The sequence below is a fragment of the Saccopteryx bilineata genome, chromosome 2, assembly GCF_036850765.1.
Source record: "Saccopteryx bilineata isolate mSacBil1 chromosome 2, mSacBil1_pri_phased_curated, whole genome shotgun sequence".
NCBI classification, from domain to species: Eukaryota; Metazoa; Chordata; class Mammalia; order Chiroptera; family Emballonuridae; genus Saccopteryx; species Saccopteryx bilineata.
Genome location: NC_089491.1, coordinates 65,555,749 through 65,571,826, shown reverse-complemented (window position 1 = coordinate 65,571,826; position 16,078 = coordinate 65,555,749).

The following is a 16,078-nucleotide window of genomic DNA, read 5'->3' as shown; positions in this document are numbered from 1 at the left end:
ACTATAGAAAAAATTAATACAACAAAGAGCTGGTTCTTTGAAAAGATCAATAAAATCAACAAACCACTGGCTAGACTCACTCAGAAAAAAAAGAGGAAGGACTCATATAAACAAAATCCAAAATGAAAGAGGAGAAATTACCACAGACATCATAGATATACAAAGGATCATAGTAGAATATTATGAAAGATTATATGCCACCAAATTCAACAATCTAGAGGAAATGGATAAATTCCTAGGACTATACAATCTTCATAGACAGAGTAACAAAAAAGTGGAAAACCTAAACAGACCTATAAAAGCAGGGAGGAAATAGTGACAACTATCAAAAACTTTCAAAAACAAAAGTCCAGGCCCAGATGCTTACACTAGTGAATTCTACCAAACATTCAAAGATGATTTGGTATGTATCTTTTTCAAATTCTTCCAAAAAATAAAAGAAGAAGCAATACTCCCCAACATATTTTATGAGGCCAACATAACCCTCATACCAAAACCTGGCAAGTACACACAAAAAAGAAAACTACAGAGTATTATCTCTAATAAATACAGATGCAAAAATCCTAAGCAAAATACTAGTCAATCGAATACAACACATTAAAAAAATAATACAGCCTGACCAGGTGGTGGTGCAATGGATAGAGCATTGGACTGGGATGTGGAGGACCCAGGTTCAAAATCCCAAGGTTGCCAGCTTGAGTGTGGGTTCACCTGGTTTGAGCAAGGCTCACCAGCTTGATCCCAAGGTCGGCTGGCTTGAGCAGGGGGTCACTTGGTCTGCTGTAGCCTCCTGGTCAAGGCACATAAGAGAAAACAATCATGAACAACTAAGGTGCTGCAATGAAGAATTGATGCTTCTTATCTCTCTCCCTTCCTGTCTATCTGTTCCTATCTCTGTGTCTGTCACAAAAAACATCAGGAACAAGTGGGATTCATTCCAGGAACACAAGGATGGTTCAACATATGGAAATTTATCAATGTACAATACCACATCAACAAAACAAAGAACAAAAATTATATGAACCTATCAATAGATGAAGAAAAGGCATTTGACAAGATACAATATCCCTTTATGGTTAAAGTACTCAATAAAATCGAAATAGAAGGAAAGTACCTAAACATAATAAAGGCCATATATGACAAAACATCAGCTAATATCATACTAACTGGTGAAAAACTGAAGGCTTTTCCTCTAAAATCAGGAACAAGACAAAGCTGCCCACTCTCTCCACTTGTACGCAAAACGTAATAGTTTTGAAAGTTTAGCCAGAACGATCAGGCAAGAGAAAGAAATCAAAGGCATCCATATCTGGAAAGAAGAAGTAAAATTATCACTTTTTGCAGATGACATGATCCTGTATATAAAAAACTCCAAGGACTCCACCAAAAAACTATTAGAAACAATAAACCAATACAGTAAAGTCACAGGATACAAAATCAATATACAAAAGTCTATTGCTTTTTATATGCCAACAATGAAACATCAGAAAATAAACTCAAAAAAGCAATTCCTTTTACAATTGCAACAGCAAAAAATAAAATACCTAGGAATAAACAAACGAGGTGAGGGATCTGTATACTGAAAACTACAAAACATTAGTGAAAGAAATTGAAAAAAACACAATGATATGGAAAAATATTTCATGTTTATGGATTGTAAGAATTAAAATAGTTAAAATGGCCATATTATCCAAAGCAATGTACAAATTTAATGCAATCCCCCTCAAAATCTCTATGTCATTTTTTAAAGAAATAGAACAAAAAATTACCAGGTTTGCATGGAATCATGAAAACCCTGAATAGCCAAAGCAATCCTGAGGAAAAAGGATGAAGCTGGAGGAATCACATTACCTGACTTCAAATTATACTATAGGGCCACTATAATCAAAACAGCATGATATTGGCAGAAAAACACATACACAGCAATGGACCAGAATCGAGAGCCCAGAAATAAAACCACATATATATGGACAAATCATCCTTGACAAAGGACCCAAAAACACACAATGGAGAAAAGAAAGCCTTGCAAGATTCCAAGATGGCAACAGAGTAGGCAGACGTTCTAACTGCCACCTCCTAGGACCAAAATGGATTACAACTTAAGAACAATCATCTTGAAAAAAACGTTGTACTAAACGAAGAGGAGTCTATAACCAAGGATCATGGAAACCACATTGAAACTGGTAGGAAGGGCAGAGATGCACACAGGGCTGCATCTCCACCCAGGATTGAGCAGTGGAGGGTCCGGAGGCACACTTATGCGGGAGGTTCGCCCTGAGAGGGGAGGGTCCTAACCTCAGTTCCGGTGCTCCAGAGACCCAGAGCCTAGAATACACACCCACAACATTTGGTGGTGAAAAGAGCTGAGGTTTCTGTCTGCCAGAATAGCTCAGTTTATTTGAGCATGGGCCCAAGATGGGAGTTGCCAGAGGTGGGTCCCCGTAGGGGCGCATGCAGGAGTCTATCTCCTCTCCTCTTAAAAAAAAAAGTTGCTTAAAGATCTAATACCAGTGGCTGTTCTGACACTGACCTATCTATCTACCCTCCTTTACTGAGATAATTTCTGAGGTAATGCTGGTTTGGCCCATGTCCATGTGAATACACTCTAGAGCAGTGTTTCTCAACTTTCTTTCCATTATCTGCCTTCTCTTACTACCCACACCCCAACCCAAGATTTTCAGACATTTTCCCCTATCTTCTCCACTGTGAAATTTTAATATCATTGCATGTTTATGAAATTTACATATTTATGTGCTTTATACATAAAAAAGAGATTTTTTTATCCCTCAACATTAATATTCACCCTGTAATGTCACCTCTATTGAAAAGTCATGCTGTGGAGAGTAAAACTCCAATTCTCACACTGGGCCCAGGCTCAAGATACCCTTCCTATGGGTCCTTTATACATGAGATTATTTGAGGCAACACCAAACTAGGTTCCCTGAAAACACCATGACTAGGGCTACTACCCTCAGAGAGGCAACAGAACTGAAAGTTTTAATCTCTTGTTTTTGTCTGAATATCTAATATGAAATTCTAAATTGATATACCATCAGGATTCACCCTCGCATATAGCATTATTCAGGATCCCTTTGCCTATATCCATCATTGGCTTTCCAACTTCTTTATTCTCAATATGTGAATGGTACTTAGTATTTTATCAACTTAAGAGGTGGTGGCTTCGTTACTATAATGGTTAACACAAATTACCTGGTACAGCTTGAGAGTTGTAGGTACCTTGCATTGTCAGTATTGACAAATGAGTACAAATGTACAAAGGTCTGAAGTGATATAAAATGTAGATACAGTGTTTGTACTTTTGTTTTTTAATTTAGAAAGAAGGACTCTACTAAAAATATGGCCATTAAGTAATCAAGTTAGAACTATTAGAAAATGAGCCAAAGTATTTTTGGCATTTGAATCAGTTATGCTCTAACTCAATACTCTAACCTTCTACATTTATTATAGTCCCAATATAAGAGAAATTTTAAAATGTTAGAAAAAATCCCATTAAATGTGAATTTAATATCACATATTTTTTAGAAATCTTTATTTTTTATTCATTTTTGAGAGAGATGAGAGAGAGAATGAGAGAAAAGTGAGGAAGGAGCAGGAAGCATCAACTCCCATATGTGCCTTGACCAGGCAAGCCTTGGGTTTTAAATGGGCGACATCAGTGTTCCAGGTCAACGCTTTATCCACTGTGCCACCACAGATCAGGCTTAATATCACATTTGACAAAAACTTAAAAATTCTCTTTTCTCAGCACTGTACTCATTGTTTCTTAGGTCTTAGATTTCCAAATCATTTAAGATTGTTTTTTATAGTACTATAAATTTTTGGAATTTTTTTCCTCTGTAATAGTAATTTTGGAAATAAATAGGTCTCCTGAAACAATTGTAATATATTCCGGGTTCTAGAATTCAACTTCAACGTTTTAAATAAAGAATTCTAGAATTCCATTTTAACATTAAAAAAAAGAAAGCTGTTTCAATTTTCTTTATCAACTATACCTTTATTCATATTATTAAGAGGCAGTATTCAGCATGCTGCAATGTAATATTATAAAACTTAATGGAGCCCTGGAAGAATAGTTCAGTTGGTTAGGGCATTGTCCAGATATGCAGAGGTTGTTGGATCGATCCCTGATCAGGGCACATACAGAAACAGATTGTTTCTGTCATTCTCTCTCTCTCTCTCTCTCTCAAATCAATCAGTCAATCAATCAATTAATCAATAAAAAAATAATAGAAAGGGAAGAAAAGTAGTGCTAGGAGATTCACATTACCCTCCACTGAAAGAAATAAGAATTTAAAAAATATATTTTTTAAACAAAGAAAGGAAAGAAAAAAACATTCTGGCAGGATTTGTGAGAATTAATGACTATAACTTTGTTTTTAAGTTGCTTTCTGAACAGTAATTCAACACAAACCACTTCCGAGTTGTAATTTTACTCTGGGCCACCTGAAGCTTGCACATCATAACTTTGGTGATGCAGAGTAGTAGTATTTTAACTAGTATTGTTAGAGAACTTAGTTTAAGACTCAGGAGAAGTCTTTGATTCTGCAAACAACTTTCTTTTTACTTTTACTCCAACCAAAATTGAGGGGTCTTAAATGTTACTAAGAACATATAATAAACTTTGTTCTAATATACTTAAAATTTTAAAAAGCTAAAATGATTTATTGTTACAGCAATCTTCAAAAAATGTTTTATGCAGAGGAAGAAAGTATCATGTCTATTTCCAGTAGTTGAAGATGAGAAGAAAATTTCAAGTAGATATTTTCATAATTGAGTGCCTTGAGTATTAGGCTTCCCTTTCTTATTTTGTTTCTATTTTCTTTAGTATCTAAGATTTACTTAATCTCTAATGTTTTTAATTTCAGTAAGTAAATTCTGACTCACAATCTTAAACTACATGCTAACAGAAAACTCACACTCTGAGATGTTTATATTCCAAACATCTGAAAGATCCTAAATTTTATTAAAAATACTACCCACTTATCTTTTCTTGTGTGTAAAGCATGTCTAAACATTTTCATCTACGTATACAACTGTTCTTGTATACATAGATTAAATAATAAATTGATCAATAAATTTTTTTATTGCTTGCTCTTGTTTTTAATACTCGTTCTTAATCATCCACAACTGCTCATTTTCCTTCTCAGCTGCCTGTTGTCTTTACGATATCCTGCCATACCATTGACAAGATAAAAATTCTTAGATGTTCTAAATTAAATTACAGAGGCTGGAGAGTAAGATAAAAATAGTTGATCAATAATAGCTGTAAACAATAATATAAATTGTTTATATTACGTTGGCACTGCACAGTGCCTACTAACACCTCATGGTTCTTTAATCGTTTCAACTGACTGCCCTCAGATATCATCTTCTGGATCAGCTCTATTCTTCAAATTGAACTTAGCATTTTATTATAAAAACTTTTGGTTTTATAAGTCTTTGTTTTGCATAGCTTGATATTATAAAGACACGACTCTGATAATGGTTGCTCATTTTGAGCTGATCACTAAGACCTATGAGACTTAATATGAGAAATCTCAACAAACTACAGAAGATATCATCTTTAAAGAAACATGATGGTAAAAACCTTTTCTGTTCCAGCACTCTTGTTGTTCAGATGTGATCTAAGCCTCCTAAAAACTCACTTTCCCTTCTGTGTGGGACATAACATACCAGGAATGAACCTTCCTGGCTATCAGGGACCGACAATGGGATGACATATCCAAAATAAGCCACCTGGCCCTGGCCGGTTGGCTCAGCGGTAGAGCGTCGGGTTGGCGTGCGGGGGACCCGGGTTCGATTCCCGGCCAGGGCACATAGGAGAAGCGCCCATTTGCTTCTCCACCCCCACCCCCTCCTTCCTCTCTGTCTCTCTCTTCCCCTCCCGCAGCGAGGCTCCATTGGAGCAAAGATGGCCTGGGCGCTGAGGATGGCTCCTTGGCCTCTGCCCCAGGCGCTAGAGTGGCTCTGGTCACGGCAGAGCAATGCCCTGGAGGGGCAGAGCATCGCCCCCTGGTGGGCAGAGCATCGCCCCTGGTGGGCGTGCCGGGTGGATCCCGGTGGGGCACATGCGGGAGTCTGTCTGACTGTCTCTCCCCATTTCCAGCTTCAGAAAAATACAAAAAAAAAAATAATAATAAGCCACCTGACAACAGAGGACCAATTGTGCTTTTTAATAACTGATTAGTGCTACTTTCCAGTAATGGATCAGCCATGCTTTCAAGGAAATATCTTGATCAAAATGTTAACACTAATATAAATAGGGCCATATTAAAATGGAGCTGCCATGCCAGAGGAATTCTTTGCATATCTTATGCCTCAAATCTTTAGAATTTTAAAACAGGACAAAGTAACCTTTGGACTGGGCTTAGGCCAACACTATGTCCCAAAGAACTCTTTTTTTGAGAGAGACTGGGGGTGGAGGGAGTGAGTGAGGAAGGGAGACAGGGAAGTGAGAGAGGAAGGGAGAGAGAGAAACATCAACTCATTGCTTCACTTTATTATTATTATTATTATTATTATTATTTTGTATTTTTCTGGGGGCGTCGCTCTATTGCGACCAGAGCCACTCTAGCGCCTGGGGCAGAGGCCAAGGAGCCATCCCCAGTGCCCGGGCCATCTTTGCTCCAATGGAGCCTCGGCTGCAGGAGGGGAAGAGAGAGACAGAGAGGAAGGAGAGGGGGAGGGGTGGAGAAGCAGATGGGCGCTTCTCCTGTAATCGAACCCGGGTCTTCTGCACGCCAGGCTGACGCTCTACCACTGAGCCAACCGGCCAGGGCCTCATTGCTTCACTTTAGTTGTGCATCCATTGATTGCTTCTCATGCATGCCTTGATGGGAGGGGGGGGGGGTCAAGTTGGCAACCTCGAGCTCCAACCAGCAACCTTAGGGTCTGCCCAGCAACCCTGGGCTTGCCAAAAAACTTTTTTTTCCTGCATGTGCCCAACTGGGATCCACCCAGCAAGTCCACTAGGGGTTAATGCTCTGCCCATCTGCGGCCTTGCTCTGTTACAACTGGAGCCATTTTTTGAGCAACTAAGGTGGAGCCATGGTACATCCTCAGCACCCAGGGCCAACTTGCTCTAATTGAGCCTTGGCTGCAGGAGGGGGAGAAGAAGACAGAGAGAGAAAGAGAGAGAGAGAGAGAAGCGGGAGGAGGAGGGGTGGAAAAGCAGATGGGCGCTTCTCCTGTGTCCCTGACCATTTCCTGGGACATCCACAAGCCGGGCCAACGCTCTACCACTGAGCCAACGGCCAGGGCTGCCAAAGAACTTTCTGCAAAGACAACCAGAAAGCCATTATTATGCCTGCTGGACTGACTACCAAACTCAAAATTAAATTTAAAATGTTGTTTAAAATAACATCATTGTGTTATATATATTATCAGCACCGGTAGAAATGTCTTCCTTCTATTAATGTAATTGCTCCCTTTTTCTTTCTCATAAATACCAATTGCTTTGTCTCAAAACACTGAGCTTCTGCCTGAATTAGTGTATCTAAATAAATATTCTTACTGATCTCAAAAGAAACAATTGTTGCCCCTCACTTTGAAAGACCTTTTTATCTTTTTATTTTTAAGTTAACAGTTTTGAGCCAACTAACAAAAACCAGGTCACATTCCTGAATGTATGTTGGAGCTTTGAATTAACTTCCAGGAGTACATATTAGCCAACCACTAGACACACCACCACATCTTGCTTATACCTGCACTTTCACGACTATTGCTTGTAACCAATCAAAAAGTAGTAAATGTTTCTTCCTTACAGATTGTGCATCTATCATAGAATTTCCCCTACTTCACCTTTTCCCACCTCCCTTATCTGTAGCCAATGTAAATTCTTTCAAGACAACTTACATCTTTCTTCCCCCAAACATAATGTGTAAAAGCACCCATCAACTCCAGGACAGCAGATAGGTTTGTCTTTTCTACCTAGCCTGCTGATGTGGTTTAGACTTCATGTTGCAGGACCTTGTCATTTTCTGGCTAGCATATGGCTCAATAAATACTTTAAGCTTTTAGCTGTGGAAGTTTTTGTTTAACACCATCTTTTCCTAACTACCTTGCACTATGTGTGTTATCTACCAAATCAGATCTAAAATCTATGTTTGTTTGTTCATACTACTCAAAGCTGACTTACTTAACCCCAATAAATATCATTTATAGGCGAACTTATTATAGTTATTTTAAATTGATTTTAATTTATTGTGTTTACATAGATTCAGGTGTTCCAATGAATACATCCCCACCACCCCTTTGTTTCCCTCAACATCCCCCTTGTCCCCCTCCTCCCAACGCCCTGCCCCTTTCCCTCCAGGATTTGCTTTTCTGATTTCTATAACGCTGTGTTATGTATATATAATTTCACCAATCTCTTTCCCTTCTCTGATCCCACCTCTCATCCCCTTTCCCTCTGTCCACTTTCCCTCTGGTCCCTCTGATCCCGCCTCTGCCTCTATTCCATTCCTCAGTTCAAACTGTTCATTGGATTCCTCAAATGAGTGAGGTCATATGATATTTTTCTTTCTCTGCCTGGTTTATTTCACTGAACATAATAGTTTCTAGGTCCATCCATGTTGTCGCAAAATGTAAGATTTCCATCTTTTTCATGGCCCCATAGTACTCCATTTTGTATATGTACTACCGTTTTTTAATCCACTTGTCCACTGACGGACACTTGGGCTGTTTCCAGATCTTGGCTATTGTAAACAATGCTGCCATAAACATGGGGGTGCATTTCTTCCTTTGAATCAGTGATTTGGTGTTCTTAGGAAATATTCCTAAAAGTGAGATGGCTCGGTCAAAGGTATTTCCATTTTTAACTTTGAGGAATCTCCATACTGTTTTCCAGTGGCTGCACCAGTCTGCATTCCCACCAGCAGTGCAGGAGGGTTCCCTTTTTTCCACATCCTCGCCAGCACTTATTATGTGTTGTTTTGTTAATGAATGCCATTCTGACTGGTGTGAGGTAGTATCTCATTTTCATTTTAATTTGCATTTCTCTAATGATTAGTGATGTTGAACATTCTTTCATCTGCCTATTGGCCATCTGTATGTCCTCTTTGGAGAAGTGTCTATTCACTTCTTTTGCCCATTTTTTTTATTGGATTGTTTATCTTCCTGGTGTTGAGTTTTACAAGTTCTTTATAAATTTTGGATATTAACTCCTTATCAGACGTATTGTCCAATATGTTCTCTCATTGTGTGGTTTATCTTTTTATTCTGTTCTTATTGTCTTTAGCTGAGCAGAAGCTTTTTAGTTTGATAAAGTCCCATTTGTTTATCCTGTCTTTTATTTCACTTGCCTGTGGAAACAAATCAGCAAATATATTGCTGCGAGAGATGTCGAAGAGCTTACTGCCTATGTTTTCTTCTAAGAAGCTTATGGTTTCACAACTTACATTTAAGTCTTTTATCCATTTCAAGTTTATTTTTGTGAATGGTGTAAGTTGGTGGTCTAGTTTCATTTTTTTGCAGGTAGCTGTCCAATTTTTGCAACACCATTTGTTAAAGACCCTGTCTTTACTCCATTGTATGCTCTTACCTTCGTTTAAAAATCAGTTGTCCATAAAGGTGTGGGTTTATTTCTGGGTTCTCAGTTCTGTTCCATTGATCTATATGCCTCTCCTTATGCCAGTACCAAGCTGTTTTGAGTACAATGTCTTGTAGTATAACTTGATGTCAGGAAGTGTGATACCACCCACTTTATTCTTCTTTTTCAAGATTACTGAGGCTATTCCTGTTCTTTTTTGGTTCCATATGAATTTTTGGAACATATGTTCTATATCTTTGAAGTATATCATTAGTATTTTAATAGGAATTGCATTGAATTTATAAATTGCTTTGGGTAATATAGACATTTTAATGATGTTTATTCTTCCTATCCATGAACACAGTACATGCTTCCACTTGTTTGTATCTTCCTTGATTTCTTTTACCAATGTTTTATAATTTTTCAAGTACAAGTCTTTAACCTCTTTGGTTAAATTTACTCCTAGGTACTTTTTTTTATTGTTATTGCAATAGTGAAGGGGATTGTTTTCTTAATTTCTCTTTCAGACAGTTCATTGTTGTTGTATAAAAATGCCTCTGATTTCTGAATATTAATTTTATATCCTGCACCTTGCTGAATTCATTTATCAGGTTCAATAGTTTTTTGACTGAGACTTTAGGGTTTTCTAGGTACAGTATCATCAACAAATAAGGATAGTTTTACATCTTCTTTTCCAATTTGGATGCCTTTTATTTCTTCTTCTTGTCTGATTGCTGTGGCTAGGACTTCCAGAACTATGTTGAATAAGAGTGGTGAAAGGGGGCACCCCTGCCTTGTTCTTGATCTTAAGGGGATTGCTTTTAAGTTTCGCCCATTGAGTATGATGTTCGCTGTGGGTTTGTCATAGATGGCCTTTATCATGTTGAGGTATGTTTCCTGTATTCCCACTTTGCTGAGAGTTTTGATCATAAATAGGTGCTGGATTTTATCAAATGCTTTTTCTGCATCTATTTATTAAATTATGTGGTTTTTCTCTATCCTTTTGTTTATGTGATGAATCGCATTGATTGATTTGTGAATACTGTACCAGCCTTACCTTCCCAGAATAAATCCTACTTGATCATGATGTATGATTTTTTTCATGTATTGCTGGATCCCGTTTGCTAATATTTTGCTGAGAATTTTAGCATCTAAATTATCAGGGATATTGGCCTATAGTTTTCTTTCTTTGTATTGTCTTTTGCCTGGTTTTGGAATCAGAATTATACTCACCTCATAAAAGGAGCTTGAAAGCCTTCCCTCCTCTTGAATTTTTTGAAATATCTTGAGAAGGATAAGAGTTAGTTCTTCTTTGAATATTTGGTAGAATTTACCTATGAAGCCATCTGGCCCAGGGCTTTTGTTTGTTGGGAGTTTTTTTTATAACTGTTTTGACCTCATTTGTTGTAATCAGTCTGTTTATGTTTTCTGATTCTTCCAGATTGATTTTTGAAAGATTACATGTGTCAAGGAATTTGTCCATTTCACCTAGGTTGTCTAATATTTTGGCATACAATTCTTCACAGTATTTTCTTACAATCCTTTATTTCTGCTGTGTCGGTTGTTACTTCTCCACTCTCATTTATTTTTAAAAAATTTTTTTTATTAATTTTAATGGGGTGACATCAATAAATCAGGGTACCTATGTTCAAAGAAAACATGTCCAGGTTATCTTGTCATTCAATTATGTTGCATACTCATCACCCAAACTCAGATTGTCCTCCGTCACCTTCTATCTAGTTTTTTTGTGCCCCCCCCCCCCGGTAACTACCACACTCTTGTCCATGTCTCTTAGTCTCGTTTTTATGTCCCACATATGTATGGACTCATGCAGTTCTTGGTTTTTTCTGATTTACGTATTTCACTCCATATAATGTTATCAAGACCCAACCGTTTTGTTGTAAATGATCCGATGTCGTCATTTCTTATGGCTGAGTAGTATTCCATAGTATATATGTGCCACATCTTCTTTATCCAGTCATCTATTGAAGGGATTTTTGGTTGTTTCCATGTCTTGGCCACTGTGAACAATGCTGCAATGAACATGGGGCTACATGTGTCTTTACATATCAGTGTTTCTGAGTTTTTGGGGTTTATACCCAGTAGAGGGATTGCTGGGTCATAAGGTAGTTCTATTTTTAGTTTTTTGAGGAAGCACCCTACTTTCTTCCATAATGGTTGTACTACTTTACATTCCCACCAACAGTGAATGAGGGTTCCTTTTTCTCCACAGCCTCTCTAACATTTGCTATTACCTGTCTTGTTGATAATAGTTAATCTAACAGGTGTGAGGTGGTATTTCATTGTAGTTTTGATTTGCATTTCTCTAATAACTAATGAAGATGAGCATCTTTTCATATATCTGTTGACCATTTGTATTTCTTCCTGGGAGAAGTGTCTGTTCATGTCCTCTTCCCATTTTTTTATTGGATTGTTTGTTGTTGAGTTTTACGAGTTCTTTGTATATTTTGGATATTAGGCCCTTATCTGAGCTGTTGTTTGAAAATATCATTTCCCATTTAGATGGCTATCTGTTTATTTTGTTGTCAGTTTCTCTTGCTGAGCAAAACTTCTTAGTCTGATGTAGTCCCATTCATTTATCTTTGCTTTACTTCTCTTGCCTTTGGAGTTAAATTCATAAAATGCTCTTTAAAACCAAGATCACTGAGTTTAGTACCTATGTCTCCTTTTATGTACTTTATTGTTTCAGGTCTTATATTTAGATCCTTGATCCATTTTGAATTAATTTTAGTACAAGGGGATAAACTGTGGTCGAGTTTCCTTTTTTTGCATGTGGCTTTCCAGTTTTCCCAGCACCGTTTGTTGAAGATGCTTTCTTTTCTCTATTGTGTGTTGTTGGCCCCTATATCAAAAATTACTTGACCATATATATGTGGTTCTATTTCTGGACTTTCTATTCTGTTCTATTGGTCTGAGTGTCTATTTTTCTGCCAATACCATGCTGTTTTGATTGTCGTGGCTCTATAATATAGTTTGAAGTCAGGTATTGTAATGCCCCCAGCTTCGTTCTTTTTCCTTAGGATTGCTTTGGCTATTTGGGGTTTTTTTATAGTTCCATATAAATCTGATGATTTTTTGTTCCATTTCTTTAAAAATGTCATTGGAATTTTCATGGGAATTACATTAAATTTGTATATTGCTTTGGGTAATATGGCCATTTTGATTATATTTATTCTTCCTATCCAAGAACAAGAAATATTTTTCCATCTCATTGTATCTTTTTTGATTTCCCTTAACAATGCTTTGTAGTTTTTGTTATATAGGTCCTTTATATTCTTTGTTATGTTTATTCCTAGGTATTTTATTTTATTTTTTTTGGTTGCAATTGTGAAGGGAATTATTTTTTTGAGTTCGGTTTCTAATGTTTCATTGTTGGCATGTAGAAAAGCTATGGACTTTTGTATATTAATTTTGTATCCTGTGACCTTACTGTATTGGTTTATTGTTTCTAGTAATCTTTTTGTGAAGTCTTTGGGGTTTTTGATGTATAGGATCATGTCATCTGCAAAAAGTGATACCTTTACTGATATGGATGCCTATTTCTTTATCTTGTCTGATTGCTCTGGCTAGAACTTCTAGCACCACATTAAATAAGAGTGGAGAGAGTGGATAACCCTGTCATGTTCCTGATTTAAGGGAGAAAGTCCTCAGTTTTATTCCATTTAATATGATGTTAGCTGATAGTTTATCATATATGGCCTTTATCATGTTGAGATATTTTCCTTCTATACCCATTTTGTTGAATGTCTTAAATATAAAGTAGTATTGTATTTTATCGAATGCCTTTTCTGCATCTATTGATAAGATCATGTGGTTTTTGTTTTTTTATTTTGTTGATATGGTGTATTACGTTAACCGTTTTACATATGTTCAACCATCCTTGAGATTCTGGGATGAATTCCACCTGATCATGATGTATTTTTTTTAATATGTTGTTGTATTCGATTTGCTAGTATTTTGTTTAGTGTTTTAGTATCTGTATTCATTACAGATATTGGTCTGTAGTTTTTTTTGTGTGTCGTCCTTGCCAGGTTTCGGTGTGAGGGTTATGTTGGCCTCATAAAATGTGTTTGGAAGTATTGCTTCTTCTTCAAATTTTTGGAAGACTTTGAGTAGAATAGGAACCAAGTCTTCTTTGAATGTTTGATAAAATTTGCTAGTATAACCGTCTGGGCCTGGACTTTTATTTTGGGGGAGGTTTTTAATAGTTTTTTCTATTTCCTCCCTGCTAATTGGTCTGTTTAGGCTTTTTGCTTCTTCATGACTCAGTCTAGGAAGGTTGTATGGTTCTAGGAATTTATCCATTTCTTCTAGATTGTTGAATTTGGTGGCATATAGTTTTTGTAGTATTCTACAATAATTCTTTGTATATCTATGATGTCTGTGGTGATCTCTCCTCTTTCATTTTGGATTTTGTTTTTATGAGTCCTTTCTCTTTTTTCCTTGGTAAGTCTTGCCAAGGGTTTGTCAATTTTGTTGATCTTTTCAAAGAACCAGCTTCTTGTTTTATTAATTTTCTCTATAGTTTTTCTGTTCTCTATTTCATTTATTTCTGCTCTGATTTTTATTATCTCCTTCCTTTGGCTGCTTTTGGGTTGTCTTTGTTCTTCTTTTTCTAGTTCCTTAAGGTGTGAAGTTAAGTGGTTCACTTGGGCTCTCTCTTGTTTGTTTATATAAGCCTGAAGTGATATAAACTTCCCCCTTATTACTGCTTTTGCTGCATCCCAGAGATTCTGATATGTCATATTATTTTCATTTTTCTGTATATATCATTTGATCTCTGCGCTTATTTCTTCTTTGACCCATTCATTTTTTAAAAGTATGTTGTTTAGTTTCCACATTTTTGTAAGATTTTCCCCCTCATTTTGCAGATGAATTCTAGTTTCAAGGCTTTATGATCAGAAAATATGCTTGGTACAACTTCGATTTTTCTGAATTTGCTGATGTTATTTTTGTGGCCCAACTTTTGGTCAATTCTGGAGAATGTTCCATGTACACTTGAGAAAACTTTATACTCTGTCACTTTGGGATGAAATGTCCTGTAGATGTCTATCATATCCAGGTGCTCTAGTGTTTTGTTTAAGGCCAATATATCTTTATTGATTTTCTGTTTGGATGAATGATCTAGAGCCTCAGCGGTATTGAGGTCTCCAAGTATGATTGTATTTTTGTCAGTTTTTGTTTTTAGGTCAATAGTAGCTGTCTTATATATTTTGGTGCTCTTTGGTTTGGTGCATATTTATTAAAAATTCTTATGTCTTCTTGATTCAGTGTCCCCTTAATCATTATGAAATGACCATTTTTGTCTCTGAGTACTTTTGCTGTCTTGTAGTCAGCATTATTAGATATGAATATTGCTACGCCTGCTTCTTTTTGGATGTTATTTGTTTGGAGTATTGTTTTCCAGCCTTTCACTTTGAATTTGTTTTTATCCTTGTTGCTTAGATGTGTTTCTTGTAGGCAGCATACAGTTGGATTTTCTTTTTTAATCCACTCTGCTACTCTTTTTATTGGTGAGTTGAATCCATTTACATTTAGTGTAATTATTGACACTTTGGGTTCCCTATTGCCATTTTATAAATTGCTTCCTGTTAGTTTTGTATCTTCTTCGATTCTTCTCTTTTGTTTTTCTATCATTTGTTTTTGTTTGGTTGTATTCCATACTTCTTTCCTCTGTTGCTACCTTTTTAAAGTCATGTGCTTCTGTGGTGGTTTTTTCAAGGGTGGTTACCATTAAGTAATGAAAGAGATACCTACCATGTTCATTGTAGTACACTATCTTATGAGTGCTTCTGCACTCTATCGTCCTTTGCTACTGTTAATCTCCGTCCTCTCCCCCTTTTCTTTTCTTTTTTTTTGTTGTCACAGTTTAAATTTGGTTTTATTGTTTTCTTGGTGGAGCTTTTACTTGTGGTTTTGTGTTGTTTTGTTCTTTGAATCTGGTTGGAAAACCCCCTTTAGTATTTCCTGGAGTGGGAGTTTTCTGATGATAAATTCCCTCATCTTTTCTGTATCTGTGAATGTTTTTATTTCTCCTTCGTATTTGAAGAATAGCTTTGATGGGTATAGTATTCTTGGCTGAAAGTTCCTCTCTTTCATGACTTTAAATATTGGGGTCCACACTCTTCTAGCTTGTAGAGTTTCTGCTGGGAAATCCGATGATAATCTAATAGGCCTTCCTTTATATGTTGTATTCTTTTCCCTGGCTGCCTTGAGAATGTTTTTCTTTGTTGTTGGTTTGTGCCAATTTCATTATGATGTGCCTTGGAGTAGGTTTGTTGAGGTTAAGAAAACTCGGTGTTCTGTTTGCTTCTTGAATTTGAGGCTTTAGTTCTTTCCACAGGCTTGGGAAGTTCTCATCTATTATTTGTTTGAATATGTTCTGCATTCCATTTTCTCTCTCTTCTCCCTCTGATATACCTATTATTCTTGTGTTAGTCTTTTTGATGGAGTCAGACAATTCCTGTAGGGCTTTCTCATTTTTAATATTTTTTGAGTTTCTCTCTT